At 40.2% G+C, this 15321-nt stretch overlaps 1 protein-coding gene and 1 pseudogene across 3 annotated transcripts in view; both read right to left on the bottom strand.

Moving 5' to 3' along the window:
* Positions 1-15321, bottom strand: part of TTC28 (tetratricopeptide repeat domain 28) — a 630964-nt gene that overhangs the window by 604562 nt on the left and 11081 nt on the right. The gene's annotated exons all lie outside the window — the stretch shown is intronic.
* On the bottom strand, positions 13595-14870 carry LOC132665054 (small ribosomal subunit protein uS13 pseudogene; annotated as a pseudogene).

Here is a 15321-nt window from a genome sequence, read left to right as displayed (position 1 = left end):
TCCCCCCTCAAAAAAGGAATAACAGGCCCAAAATGGAGTTCACTTGCCCCATGACAGCAAATCAAGACCTAATATCTAACCTAATTGTAGTTTCAACCTCTCTCAGGGATGTAACCTGTAACAACTCAGTCTGGAATTACCTGATCAGCACTAGTGAGATAATTTGCATGACAGCCCTCCACCCCCACCCTTCCCCCAAAGGAAGGTGACCTTGCCTGAAACAATCCACTCTTTGTTAGAAACTTCCTTTTTCTGACCCCTTCTGCCTATAAAAGCCCTCCATTCGGTGTCTCCCCAGAGCTCCTTTCTACTTGCTAGTCAGAATCTGCCTGATTCAAGAATCACTGAATAAAGCCATTAGATCTTCACATCTACTCAGATGAATTTTGTTTTTTAACAAACATAAATCTGATATTCATAACTTTGTGTTTCTACACTGTTCTATTAACTTCAGACGATTATAAATAAGTTGATACCATTTTATTAGGTAAACAGCCAAGCCCCTTCTTTTAAGACTAATGTGGAAAATAGCAAAGCCATCCCATGCCTGGGGGGTCAGCATTTGCCCGCTCCAGCCCATCCTAACAACAGATACTCAAAACACACATGTCAAAGTTAGTTATTAAAATGTCAAATTCAACCAAGTTACAAATACATGCAACTTAAACTAACATATAAGCATAATTTACGTTATATCATGCCCTTAAATTTTCAGCAATTTTCACACCATTTTTCAGCAATTACGACAAATAATAAAATTCCTGAGGGTGTTATTTATCTCTGAGCTTACTAGTACTTTCATGTTCTTTTTGAAATGCATTTTATGACAGGTGAACTAGTGAATAAAAACCACTAAGTAGCCTTTGTTCCTGTTATAATATCCATTCTTGTAAAAGTAAAACTACGACTCTCATACAAATACGAAATGAACACACTTCAAAGACTTTACTTAACTCATTAATTAATGAGTAACCCAGTAAAATGTTCAAAGTACCCCCCATGTATAGGTAATCAAAAATGCTGAAATAAATTTCTCTGCAAATAGATGCAAACTGGCCTTTCCAGAGGAAGAAAGTGAAATCAATTGCCCCTCCACCTGGAAATAATCATTTGCATATCTATGGACAAGAATAATTTGCATTGCTATCAGTTTGGACAATGAACAGAAGTATAAAGCAGTTCAAAGACCATGAAAGGTGAAAACTTCATAGAATCAGATAATCCAGAAAGGTACACACATTCCAGGCAACCTACTCAACCGAAGGCACCTAGTAATCTTTTTCCAAATCCATTTCAAGTCTTTCACTATTTTACCAGAAAGTCCCAAAGTGAAGTGCACTAGAATCAAGGAAAAGGAACTACCTTTTATTGAAATAAATATGACCAAAAAAAGCCCACCATGAGATAATTAGAAGGAAAGAATGCTGCAAATGAACAGACTCAATCCAGAACCTAGGAATGCATAATTGATGAAAATATAAATCTCTGTGTATTCAACATCAACGAGAGGAGAATAAAACGAAGGTCAAAGGATAGAAATACAGGATTCTAAACTTGACACTTACCAGTAGACTTACAAAGTGGATATTTTAATCCAATGTAAGGGTCATGGTTGGCAGGAAAGGTCCCTGATCACCCTGATGTGATGTAAGCCAGGGGTAAACAGCCAAGAAAGAATTCTTGAGACATATGTGGTGCAAAAAGGTATTTTTATTAAAGCATGGGGACAGGACCCATGGGCAGGAGAAGCTCCTCTGTGAGGAGAGATGGATTACATACTTCTAATGGGGGGAGGGGTAGGACATAAAGGAAGTTTCTAAAGGAATTTTCATCTGTTAAAGAATACTTGTAGGATCCTGGAGGTCTGGCTATTGTCAAGCTAATGTTGTTTTTTGCCTCTAGCAAAGCATTAACATTAAGGCAGTTGTGAATTCCTTGAGGAATGTCCTACTCTGCCCATTTCAGGTATTTGTCAATGGGCTGCAAATTATAAGGAAATTGAATTTTTCTATTTCTTTTGACTTTGTCCACCTCATCAACAAGTGTTGTGTAAGGTATAAAAAATGATTAGAGTCTAACCCCTCGTCCACTTCCATCTTTTTTTTTTTTTAACGTTTATTTATTTTGAGAGATCGACAGAGTGTGAGAGGGTGTGCGGCAGGCAGAGAGAGAGGGAGACACAGAATCCGAAGCAGGATCCAGGCTCCAAGCTGTCAGCACAGAGCCCCACGAGGGGCTTGAGCTCACGAACCGCAAGATCATGACCTGAGCTGAAGTCGGCCACTTAACCAACTGAGCTACCCAGGCGGCCCCCACTTCCATTGTTTTAAAGTTAATTTTGAGAATTTGAAGTCACTTTCACAAAATCTAGATCAGGGCTCAGAAAACTTCAACTGCCTGTTCTTGGAAATAAAGTTTTATTGGAACGTAGCCACCTCCATTTATTTATACATTGTTTAAGTCTGCTTTTGTGTTACAATGGCAGACTTTACTATCACAACAAAGACTGCAGCCCATAAAACCTTAAGTATCTACTGTCAGACCCTTTTTAAAAGTTTGTCACCATCTGATCTGGATCAATCATTGCCAATACTTTCTCCTCTCTTGACTCCTTTCAGACATCAAAACCTTTTTCTGATTTCTTAGCTGTACATTTTAAGACAGCTAATTGAGAAACACAAACAGCAAAGGCTACTCTGAATTCAGTACTGTCTTTAAATAAATGTATATTTTATGAATCAAACAGTATCTATACAAATTTGGGGGGAAAGAAGCATGCACGTAAACAAGTTATTTTGTTTACTCAGTCTACAGGTAATTCTTGGTGTACCTGTGAACTGAACCATGGACCTCCCTTGTGCAGCCGGGGTGCTGGGATGAAAGTACACCTGACTCCAGGTGTCCCACGCAGACCAGGTTTCGCCTCTCGCAGCTGCCAAAATCCAAAGCCGGAGAGACAACAGTGGTGAATCAAATGAGGAATTTATTCCAGTGAGGCCAACACCGGGAAGACGGGGGACTAGAGTCTCAAAGGCTGTCTCCAAAGTGCCAAAAATACTTGCAGGTTTATATAAGGAAAATGTGGGACAAAAGTCGGTGATGTGTGCAGGTGGGCAGTAAAGGTCAGGCCACTATAAGGATGTCCATCAGGAGGGGTCTTGCTGGTTGAGAGCAGTCCTTATTGCTTGAGGGGGTAGTTTTTGAGAGGCTAAGAGAAAAATTACCAGGTGTACTCACAACTGCAAAGAAAAGATCTTTCCCTTCCCCCGCCGTTCCCGAAACCAGCCAGGGCGCATAAAGGCGGGAACCAATCAAGTTCTGGTGAATGGTTTGAAATAAAGGCGGGAACCAATCAAGTTCTGCTGAGCGTTCAAATTTAAATGTCAACCTATAACAACTCTGTAACCTCAAAAAAATCCCTAACTTGTTTGTGCCTGTCTATAAAAGAAGCTGTAAGATCCTTGCTCGGGGCCTCTTGCCTCACCGGCAACGAGTGCGCGGAGGACCGGGTTCGAACCTGCAATAAACGACCCTTGCCGCTTGGCTTTGGCTCTGGACTCTGGTGGTTTGTTTTCGGGGGGGGGGGGGGGGGGGGGGTGTCTCTCGAATCGGGGCATATCATTTTCATCCCCCCTCCCCCAGTGGATACTTTGCTCAGGGTCTTTTGCCTGAGTTAAGAGATGCAGCTGCAAATAACTTAATCAATTAGAAAGTTTGAGGTCAAAACGGAAGTTAAGTCGTCTTTCACTTGGAGTCCACAAAACAGTGAACTGCTGGGAGTTTCCTGGCTACGGAGAATAAAAGGCTATGATGCCTAATCAATTCTGCTAATTGTCACCAGAAATAGCTTGATGATGAGGAACATAAGGCAAGCTGAGGGCAAAGCACAAGCCAACAACCCCCACCCCCCACCCCCAGGTGGGATATGTGTGATATTCCTCAGGCACTCCCGGCAGCCCAAGAACAAAGGAAAGGAAACAAATGGTTAACTGATAGAGATCACAGTCATACAGAACATGAGTCTCCATCAGTTTACCAATACCTTAGTAAATTGCAAGAAAAAGGCAATCTTATCAATAGCTTCATTTCCAGAAACCTATAGACTCAGTTTCTTAGAAGCCCTTAATATCACCCTCCCTCCATAGTGATGTGGGGAACAAAGGCAAGGAGGAAATGGCAGGTAAAATTAAATTTTTTATAACCTGCAGCCCGTTGACAAATACTTGAGATAAATACAGAGTATAACATTTCTCCAGGAACCCCCTACTGTCCTAATGTTAATCCCTCATTAGAGAAAAAATAGCTTGACAATAGCAAGCCCTCAGTAACTCAGGAGTCCTCTTTAGCATACGGAAGTCCTCCTGGAGGCCTCCCTTTTGCCTCTACTTCCCCAAATCCATCATATATAATCAGTCACTCTTCACACCCCTAGTGCAGCTCTTCCTGCCCACAGGTCCTGTCCCTGTGCTTTAATAAAATCACCTTTTTCAACCAAAGACGTCTTCAAGAATTCTTTATTGGCCGTCAGCTTCGAACCCCCACCACTGCAAAATCTCACCATTGATATCAACTATTCAATTGTTTTTACCAGACGTCATTTAAAATGTAAAAAAACCTCAGTAATCTTGGTTTATTTAGTTAGTTACTTAAGGGAATATTTCGTAGTAATCTGACCTGGAGAATTCAAAGGGGAGTTATGTTACACAGAACTGAAAGTTTATAGAAACACTTGAGATTTTGTTCTATGGTTTATGTGGATGTCTGCTTAGAAATTTTTCATATCAAAATCTTCTAAGCCATGATTTAATTGCACAACTTTGAGATTATCATTTGTTCCAGAACTGAAATAGACAAATATTTCCTCAGAAAATGCTGTCAGCCAATAGGATGGTCCTTCAATCAGATAAGACACCAGGTTAAACATCACAATACTGCAAAAAGGAAATTGACAGCATCTTTACCATTTGCCCATTTGATCCCTATTGTATGAATATGCCCTCAGGGTACACCCTGTCCCAAGCCCTCATCAGAAAATACAACCTCCTATTCTTTGCTGTCTAGAAAGGTTTTTTTCTTTTGTCACCAGCCAGATCCCAAGACCTGATCTTTACTGCCCACCTGCTTGTACTCACTAACCTTTGTCTTACGGTTTTTTCTTGAGCTCTTCTTTCCTTCTTTCCAGCTTACCTCTTAACTCAGGGGAAGGAAACCCAAAACCACCCCTCAGGTGACAGCAACTGTCCTGACAAGACCTCCCACCGGCTCAGACCACCTAGACCTCCAGACCTCGACCGCTTGAACTAAACCCCTGACGTTCGCCTGCAGAGATGGGCCATCGAGTGACCCCTGGAATGAATGGCAATTACCCTTAGCTCATTATACTAAAATCCCCATCCAAAGAGGAGCACAAGCCTCATTTACATAACATACAATGTAAGTATAGGCATGTTTCCTTAAGGCGCATGTGGGACCTTATTCCCACCTCTACATAGGATGACAAGGCTTCCCTTCTAAATATTCATCCTAATCCTAAACAAAAGGTACCCATTCTCTCTCCCCCCTGCCAGCCCCTTCTCTCTCTTTCTCTCTCATTCTGGGAGTCACAGCTCTGGAAGCTATTTCCCGTAATCTCCTTATTTGCTGCAAATAAACTTTGTGCAACAACTCACCTGGTATAGTTTCTATGACCCACCAAGGAGGATACCCATGTTGGTTCAGTTACACTTTCATTAGCCTAAATCTGCCTCCTGATTAATTTCCACACACTGGTCTGAGTTTTCTGCCCTCAACAACATATTAAGTGTTCTGCCTTCAGACAGTATACCCAACTCTCACATCTTTTGTATGCTTCTTATAGCATGTGTGGTTTAAGACAGTTGTGTGCTGAACTTCTGTCCCTGCAACATTTCCTTTTCACTTGGGAGAAAGAGCAAGGGAGAGGAGAAGAAAAGGAACGAGTACATTATAAAAGGGCTGGTTGGGCCTGTTCATTTCTATTTGATAAGGTATAGCTCTCCCACCACTTCCCCATTTAAAAGCCCAAGTGCCCTCTTTGCAACTACATGGATGGAACTGGAGGGTGTTATGCTAAGCGAAATTAGAGAAAGACAAATATCATATGACTTCACTCATATGAGGGCTTTAAGAGACAAAACAGATGAACATAAGGGAAGGGAAACAAAAATAATATAAAAACAGGGAGGGGGACAAAAGAGAAGAGACTCATAAATATGGAGAACAGAGGGTTACTGGAGGGGGTGTGGGGGGGGTGGGCTAAATGTGTAAGGGGCACTAAGGAATCTACTCCTGAAATCACTGTTGCACTATATGCTAATTTGGATATAAATTAAAAAAAAAAAAAAAGCCCAAGTGCCCTCAGTAATTTGTAAGGGCTGAAAAGTAGCAATCTAGTAAATCCTTAATTAAGGACTATGTACACCTAAGCCAGCTTATGCCTTCCCAGAACTGAGAGGCTGCTAAAAAAGTCTCCCTAGTATTTCCTTTCCCTTCCCTCACTGTGGAGTGTTTTCTCAAGAAAACAAGTTATCACAAATTTGTCACTTCAATCATCCCCAGTGGACCAGTAAATCTTTAGGTGAAGAACAGGAAATGATGATACTAAGACTGTAACAATATTGTCACTAATGAATACTAAGACTGCATTCATTAACTTAGCAATTGAAGATAGTTCATGTGGAGGTCATCTCGCGGTCCGTGAGTTCGAGCCCCGCGTCGGGCTCTGGGCTGATGGCTCAGAGCCTGGAGCCTGCTTCCGATTCTGTGTCTCCCTCTCTCTCTGCCCCTCCCCCATTCATGCTCTGTCTCTCTCTGTCTCAAAAATAAATAAACGTTAAAAAAAAATTTTTTTTTAAAGACAGAACTTAATATAAGATTTGTTAATGAGTAGGAAGTTTCTAGGTAAATGGCTGAAGGGGCAAAAAGAGAACTCTAAGGAATCACAGAAGTAGCAACTGCAGAAAGCAGGTATCACGCCCAGGGATCTGCTAACAAAAGCTTAGAGGAGGGGTCCAGGGCACTTAAAGTCAGACTTCTGAGGAGAAGGCGCTGCTCGGCTGGGGCAGGTGTCTCTGAATTCCAAGGAGAGAAACCATGGGCCTGGCACCCAGACCTCTAAAGAGGAGCATTAGCTGCTGGTGCAAGCGGTCTCTGAAGAAAGCTTGATGAAACCAGTCCTCAAGTGTTGGAAAAACTACAAACAGCATCCAGTCACAGCTACAGGCAGGTCCTGCTGCTGCCAGGATGAAGAAGTGTTGTTAGGGTGTCACTCACAAAAACAGCAGAGAGGAAGGCCACAGGAAGCAAAGAAGAAAGACCAGTCCCTGCCTGCCTGCCCTTCCAGCCCTTTACTGCCCCCAATCTGCCAGCCACAGGGAGCGGCAGGCCATGCAGAAATGTGGCTTGCGAGTCCCAGGCCCCAGGTTCACAAAGCAGAAAAAACAAGATAGAGTTGGAGCTAAGAGATAACTTAATTGGCAGAATACTTTCTGCTCTAAGGTCACATAAACTGTTTAATCTACAACTTTGTGCAGGGCATCAAAATCAATGATATCAATCTGTATCCAACACTTAATGACCTCCCACTACCCTGAGGAGTAAGAAAGATGGTAGTAATAACGGCAACAGCAAAAAACACACCAAACATTTATTTAGCGTTTACTACATTCCTGGAACGGTTTTAAATAGCATATATGTATTAATTCATTTAATCCTTACAACAGCCTTACTGTGAAGTAGGAAATGGTAGTAGTCTCACTTTATACACAGGACAATAAGGTTCAGATCCTATGCTTGTGATCACTATATATGCTACAAGGCCACGATACACAACTTCCTCTAAATTGAAGTCAGCCTTCGAAGTGTTACACTGGTTGAACACAACTTGCTTACATGCTTTTTAAAGTTCATATTTGGATTTGTAGCTAGACAGAAAATCTATCTATAGATATATTCTCACATGTGGAGTATTTTTTAAGACTCTCTGCTGAGAACATCCAACCTGGCAACAAACTCCTGGTACCCTGAGCAATAAAGGATAAAATGGACAGAAAATTAAGCAATGAAATGATCTTCCACACTGCGAAATAAAACTACCACCTTCACTACTGTCACACTCAGAAATCAGAAGTAAGTTAATTCATGGTAGATGCATACAATTTATTTTATAAATTGTTACTTAAATAGACTGAAGCTCACAAATATCCTGGGGTGAGAACATAAAACAAAGAATCTCTGATTTTTAATACTAAATACATGTCTTACATACAAACTTTGCATAAGTGTAAGTTTAATAAAATATTTTTTACTTTCTTGCAGTACTGCTAACCATAATTATATATGTTTTTAGTGTCATGACTGAGGATTCAGGATTACAAAAGCCAATGTTAAAATACTGCTTCATCTTAAGCCACTATTTACAAAAAGTAATAAAACACTACACAAGAAACAAAATTTAAAAAAAAAAAATTAGAGGCACCTGCGACCGACTCTTCATTTCAGCTCAGGTCATGATCTCACAGTTTGTGAGACCAAGCCCTGCATCGGGCTCCATGCTGACAGTGTGGAGCCTGCTTGGGATTCTCTCTCTCCCTCTCTCTCTCTTTGCCCCTTCCCTACTTGCACTTGCATACATTCTCTCTCTCTCTTCTCTCAAAGTAAATAAACTTAAAGAAAATTTTTTTCAGGCAAATCAATACAAATTTCACAACTCCCTCTGTAAAATCAATCAAACTACTACAAGGTAGGAAAACAAGCACACTTTAAAAAATTTTAACTATGTAAACACATGAATTAATTCCAGCTCTTCCAACCTCAATAAGAAATAAATATGTACTCCAAAGTATAAGAGTAATCATATGTCTATACACCTGCTGCCCTGTTTATAAAGGGCCCTGCATTGGGCTCTGCACTGCTGATGCACGGAGCCTGCTTGAGATTCGCTCTCGCTCTCTCTCTCCCTCTCTCTCAAAATAAAATAAACTTAAAAAAAAGGCGAGGGGGGGAGGAGTCAACTGGGTGGCTCAGTTGGTTGAGTGTGTGACTTCAGCTCAGGTCATGGTCTCACAGTTTGAGAGTTCAAGCCTCACATCTGGCTTTGCGCTGACAACGCAGAGCTGGCTGGTATTCTCTGTCCCCCTCTCTATCCCTCCCCCACTCACACTCTTTTCTCTCTCTCAAAAATAAACGTTAAAAAAAAATTAATAAAAAAATGTAGCAGCGTAAACTGCCTCCAGACATTCAACTATTTCAACTCTCTTTATCTTAAGAATAATAAGCTCAAAGATTAATATTTATTAAGTAAATACCTACATTTTCGTGCCACCGGAAATTCAAATGAAGAATACTCCAGTGAAGAATTTCTAGAATCTATTTTTTAATAACATAAAAACTTATTTCAGGAAATTAGAATTGTATACATCCATTTTGCAAACCTAGCCTTGGGCTAAAATCCTGAATCAGTAAATGATTTACAGTATTAATATGCTGTGTCTTTAGTTAACAATTTTTAATTTGCACTATAAACACTGATTCCTCATCAACATTAAGAAGGGAAGATACAAGCAGTCATTTTCCCCTGGTTCCTTAACACACTGTACAGTCTGACCCCTCACTTGGACCCCAGGGGTGGGGATGGTGGGCCCATCCCTGTACGTGGCCATCACCAGTCTTGTCCTCATGTCCTCTCACACTCGACTACTGTCTGTTCTCTCCCAACTTGCCCCCCTCAAAGACTGATGACCACTCACCCCACTGAGTTGGCAATGGGAGAGGAGAAGCCAACGGAGACAACTGCCTATTCCCCAGGAATGTGTCCAGCAGCTCCTGGCCAAAGCACTATTGCTAAAAGCTATCTCTGGAGTGCTGTAGGGCCCCCTCCCTCAGCACACACCTCTGGGGAAAGTGGACGCATATTAACTCATGAGGATTTTCCTCACCAATAATAAATGAAGACAACCTCAAAAAAAACAAAAAAAAAGCAGTGGTCTTATTTTCTAATTCTTTTTATTTCAGAGATATATATGAAATTAGAATCATTCCTTTACTATCTTAAAAATCGTTTTTATTTATAGCCTCATTTCATTTAATACTTTTCTTCCTTGTCTGGGTTAATCCCCATGCTTCATTCAAGAAACATTTATTTTAGGTACTACATTATTAGTTTAATAACCGTTTTGTAACCTCAAATACTTAAAGAATTAAACCACTTACATTGTAGTTAATTTTAACTTTTGACTGATAAAAAGTTACTAGATGATAAAATTCAAGAATAAACTTAGTATCAAACAGTCATCCCTTTGCTCTATCATTATAGAAACTTGAATTCCAGAATACTGTGCCAACATAACCTTAAACCTCACAGTAAAAAACTAGTTTTTAACAAGACATTCAAGGAATTGCCTATATTACTGTCTTGCAATAACTCTAACATTTAATAGCAAAAGATAGTTATAATTGATCCTATTTGCTTAATGACCATTCAAATCAAAGACCAACTAGTACAATGTTTAAGAATATAGACTCTAGGGGCGCCTGGGTGGCTCAGTCGGTTGGGCGTCTGACTTCGGCTCAGGTCATGATCTCACAGTTTGTGAGTTTGAGCCCCATGTCAGGCTCTGTGCTGACAGCTCGGAGCATGGAACCTGCTTCGGATTCTGTGTCTCCCTCTCTCTCTGCCCCTCCCTGCCCCTCCCGTGCTCATGCTCTCTCTCTCTCTCAATAATAAATAAATGTAAAAAATAAAGATAAAGAAGAATATAGACTCTAGAGCTAGAGTGCTAAATCACAGTCCAGGATAATATGTGATCTTGAGCAAGTTACTTGATAACCTCACTGTACCTCAGTTTCCTCATATGTAAAATGGTAATAACAACGGTACCTACCTCATAAGGTAGTTAGGAGGACTAAATGAGTTAATATGCAAAAAGGACTAAGAACAGTGTCAGACACATAGCGAGCACAATATGTTAGCTACAATAATCTGAACCCAACAGACTCTATACTTTTTTCTTTTTTTTTTTTTTTTCTTTTTTTAAACAAACCCTGTGTGGAGGGCTGACTTTCAACAGATTGCAGCAAGGGAGCTGCTCTGCTACCAACGAAATCCCAACCCAGAAGCAGGTCATCTTTGAATGGGTTAGCACCAGGTTCCCAAGGAGCAAGCATTGCTTGATGGGTGTCGAGGGGGCGGCCCCCTTACCAGTGGCATCCCATTTCCCAGGGACAAAGGGACAGACTCTATACTTATGAAAGGAACACTGCCTCCATACAACTACTCTACAATTTACGTGGTTCTCCCAAATATACCTGATGGAAATTTTATTTTTTTAATATATTTGGAATTTATGGCCAATTTCCTGAACAATTTTTATAAATGGTTTTCATAAATCTTTGTGGAGATTGGGAAGCTCTTGAACTTAACAAGAGCATTATTTGACAGTGGAACAACTTTCAAAACTCCTGTATCTACATAAGCTAAAACCATGAGGATCCAAGACAGCACTCAGTACAAAAACATTACATACAGAACAAAAGGAATTGTGGCAGTGTTTTTAGTACTTTCTCAGGAAATTGTGCAATCTGCTATAATACAATTTTCCTAATGATAAGAAACTATACACAAGGCCAAATGCCCTACGAAGGTGCCTGAATTCCAAAATCATGTTACAAACATGCAAATTCCTGAGAGAACATACCCAGATGTGTAACCAGTTAACTCCAAAATAAAAGGTACTATGCCAACCAAGTGCTTAGCTTTTTTTAATATATGTACTCCTTAATATCAAATTGCACTAACAAAATATCAGGAAACTAAGCTGCTAGTCTCAGAGGACAGGTCACAGGGAAAGTCTTATGAAGTTGACAGTGTCCTCTGTTCTACAACTTGGCACAGTAATCTTATAAGCACATGAGGGTCAATATACTACCATTAAAAATGTTGTCACTTACAGACCTGTCTATTTCAAAGTTCAGACACACACCCTAACATGTCCATGCAACATTTAATTCACAGAAACTCTCATTCCTATTTATTTCAGATGCACTCTACATAAATGCTTAGTGAACATTTTATTTTAGATAATGTAAAGACAGATTCTACAAATCTCAACTATTTCCCAAAATATATCTAGCTATTACAAAGTATTAATAATCTAAGTCAAACTAATGAGAGAATGTAAGGGTTTATTATTAGAGTCAATCTGGGGCACCTGGGTGGTTCAGTCAGTTAAGCGTCCGATTTTGTCTCAGGTCATGATCTCACAGCTCATGAGTTCAAGCCCCAAGTCGGGCTCTGTGCTGACACCTCAGAGCCTGGAGCCTCCTTCGAATTCTGTGACTCCCTCTCTCTCTGTCCCTCCCCTGCTCATGTGCGCTCCCTCTCTCTCTCTCTCTCTCTCTCTCTCTCTCTCTCTCTCTCTCTCTCAAAAATAAATAGACATTATTATTAGAGTCAATCTACTTTTCCATATGCTTGAAATTATTGATACATATATACTCTATTTTTAAACTATTACTTTTGGGTTTCATTTGTCACTCCATAAGACAGCTTTAGATGACAGGATCATCTTAGATGACAGGTATAATCATGCTCATTTATCATGTACTAGGGAAAACAAAAATGAGACAGGGGCAAATAAAGACTGTAGGAGAAGATTTTTTTTTTTTTTTTTAGGAGAATATCTTTAATGGCATTTTAAAAGATTAGACATTCTTTTCATTTTCTAGTTGATTTTCTTTATACCTCTAGTAAGATCTATTTCACATATCATAAAATTCATCCTATTTTCTTAAAGTTTATTTATTTTCAAAGAGAAAGAGACAGCGCAAGTAGGGGAGGGGCAGAGAGAGAGAGAGGGAGGGAGAGAATCCCAAGCAGGCTCTGCGCTGCCAGCAGAGAGCCCGACCTCACTAAACCATGAGATCATGACCTGAGCCAAAACCAAGAGTCAGACACTTAACCAACTAAGCCACCCAGGCTCTCCAAATTTATCCTACTAAACTGTGAAGCTCAGTGGTTTTTTTATTTATTCACAGAGTTTTGTAACCATTACCACAATTTTAATATTTCAATCACCCACAAAAGAAGCCCCATACCCATTAACAGTCATTCCCCACTCATTCTCCCCAAGTCCCTGGCTAATACTAATCCACTTTCTGCATCTGTGGATTTGCCTATCCTGAATATTTCACATAAACGGAATCAAACAATATGTGATCTCTTGTGACTAGCTTCTTTCATTCAGAATATTTTCAAGGTTTATATCATATCATGTGTTAATACTTCTTCCTTTTGAATGGCTGAGTAATATTCCACTGTATGAATATACCACATTTTGTTTATTCACTCAAGCGTTAATTGATATACTTACAGGTTGTATCAACTAAATGTCCATGCTGCCATGAACATTCATGTGTTTGTGTAGACAAAGTTTTTCACTTCTCTCTACATATATAATCGGAGTAGAATTACTGTATCATATGCAAGCTCCACGTTTAGCATTCTAAAGAAATGCCAAACTGTTTTCCTCAATGGCTGAGCCACTTCACATTCTCACCAGCAATGTATGAGGGGACCAACACTTCTTATTATCATTTTTACTTTTAAGGCATCCTAGTAGGTGTGAAGTGGTATCTCACTGTGGTTTTGACCTTATTGCCCTGATGACTAATACCTTTTCGTGTGTTTATGGTCACTTGTACATATTCTTTGAGAAACATATATTCAAAGACTTTGTTCATTTTTTCATTGGATTGTCTTCTAATGTTTTTGTTCGTTTGTTTGTTTTGAAGAAGAGAGAAACTGAGCATAAGCAGGGGAAGAGCAGAGAGAGAGGGAGACACAGAATCCAGAGCAGGCTCCAGGCTCTGAGCTGTCAGCACAGAGCCCGATATGAGACTCGAACTCATGAACTGTGAGATCATGACCTGAGCTGAAGTAGGACGCTTAACCAGCTGAGCCACCCAGGCGCCCCAAATTGGATTGTCTTATCATGAGTTGTAAGAGTTCTTTATATATATATTTTTAATTTTAATGTTATTTGAGAGAGCACACGCATGCACAGGCACACACAAGCAGGACAGGGACAGAGACAGAGAGAATCCCAAGCAGACCCTGTGCAGTCAGCACCAGCTGGACACAGGGCTCAATCCCATGAACCGTGAGATCATGACCTGAGCCAAAATCAAGGGGTGGATGCTTAATGGACTGAGCCACCCAGGAGCCCCAGAGTTCTTTATGTATTCTTGACACAAGTCCGTTACCACAAACAGATTTGTAAGTATTTTCTTCCATTATGTGGGATTTCTTCACTTTCCTTTTTTTTTTTTTTTAATAAGGAAGCCATCGGTGCATAAACTATTAACAGATTAACAGACAAGGCCTGTAGATATACTTCTTCTTGGACACACCCACAGTGCAGCCACAAGCAGCCTTAGCATGCTTAGCTAAGTGGTCTTAGCATGCTGGCCTGGGACACGAAGTCTCTAGAAATGGTGCAGCCCTCTGTGGGCTCAAATCTTCTTCATTCTAAGTCTTCATGAAGTTTTCTGTCCAGACCATTGGTCAGGACCTAGCTGTATTTTCCATCCTTCACATCCTTTTGTCTGTTCCAGAACCAGTCTGAGATCTTATACTGGTGTGAATTCTGCATAATACTGATCACACATTCCACCTCATCCTCAAAGAGTCTTTTGCCCTCTTGGTAAGGTGGATGTCTCTGCTTTCCTCAACACCACATGCACATATCTTTACCCCACATCCTTAACTGCAGTGATAGCAAAGTCTATTTTCCACTGCTCATCAATACCAACTACTTGCAAAACGTGCTGGAACTCTCAGGGATCACTAGAGACATGATGGAGGCTCTAACAGCAGCATGTAGGCCTCCTATGGAAGGCCTCTTTTCACTTTCTAGATGCTGTCCTTTGACACACACAAGTTGTCAATTTTTAATTAAGTCCAATTTTTCTACTTTTTCTTTTGTTACTTGTCTTTTTGGTATTTAAGAAATCACTGCCTACGGGGCACCTGGCTGGCTCAGTCAACAGAACATGCAACTATTGTATTCTGGGTTGTGAGTTCAAGCCCCATGTTGTGCATAGAAATTACTCAAGAAAAATAAAGTAAAAATCACTGCCTAACCCAAGGTCACAAAAATTTACTCCTGTGTTTTCTTTTTTTAATTTTTTTTTTTTTTTTTTTTTTTTTTTTTTTTTTTTTTTTTTTTTAATTTTTGGGACAGAGAGAGACAGAGCATGAACGGGGGAGGGGCAGAGAGAGAGGGAGACACAGAATCGGAAACAGGC

The sequence above is a fragment of the Panthera onca genome, chromosome D3 (assembly GCF_046562875.1).
Source record: "Panthera onca isolate mPanOnc1 chromosome D3, mPanOnc1 haplotype 2, whole genome shotgun sequence".
Taxonomy (NCBI): Eukaryota; Metazoa; Chordata; class Mammalia; order Carnivora; family Felidae; genus Panthera; species Panthera onca.
The sequence above is the reverse complement of the archived record's forward strand: the minus strand, read 5'-3'. Positions and strand labels throughout refer to the sequence as shown.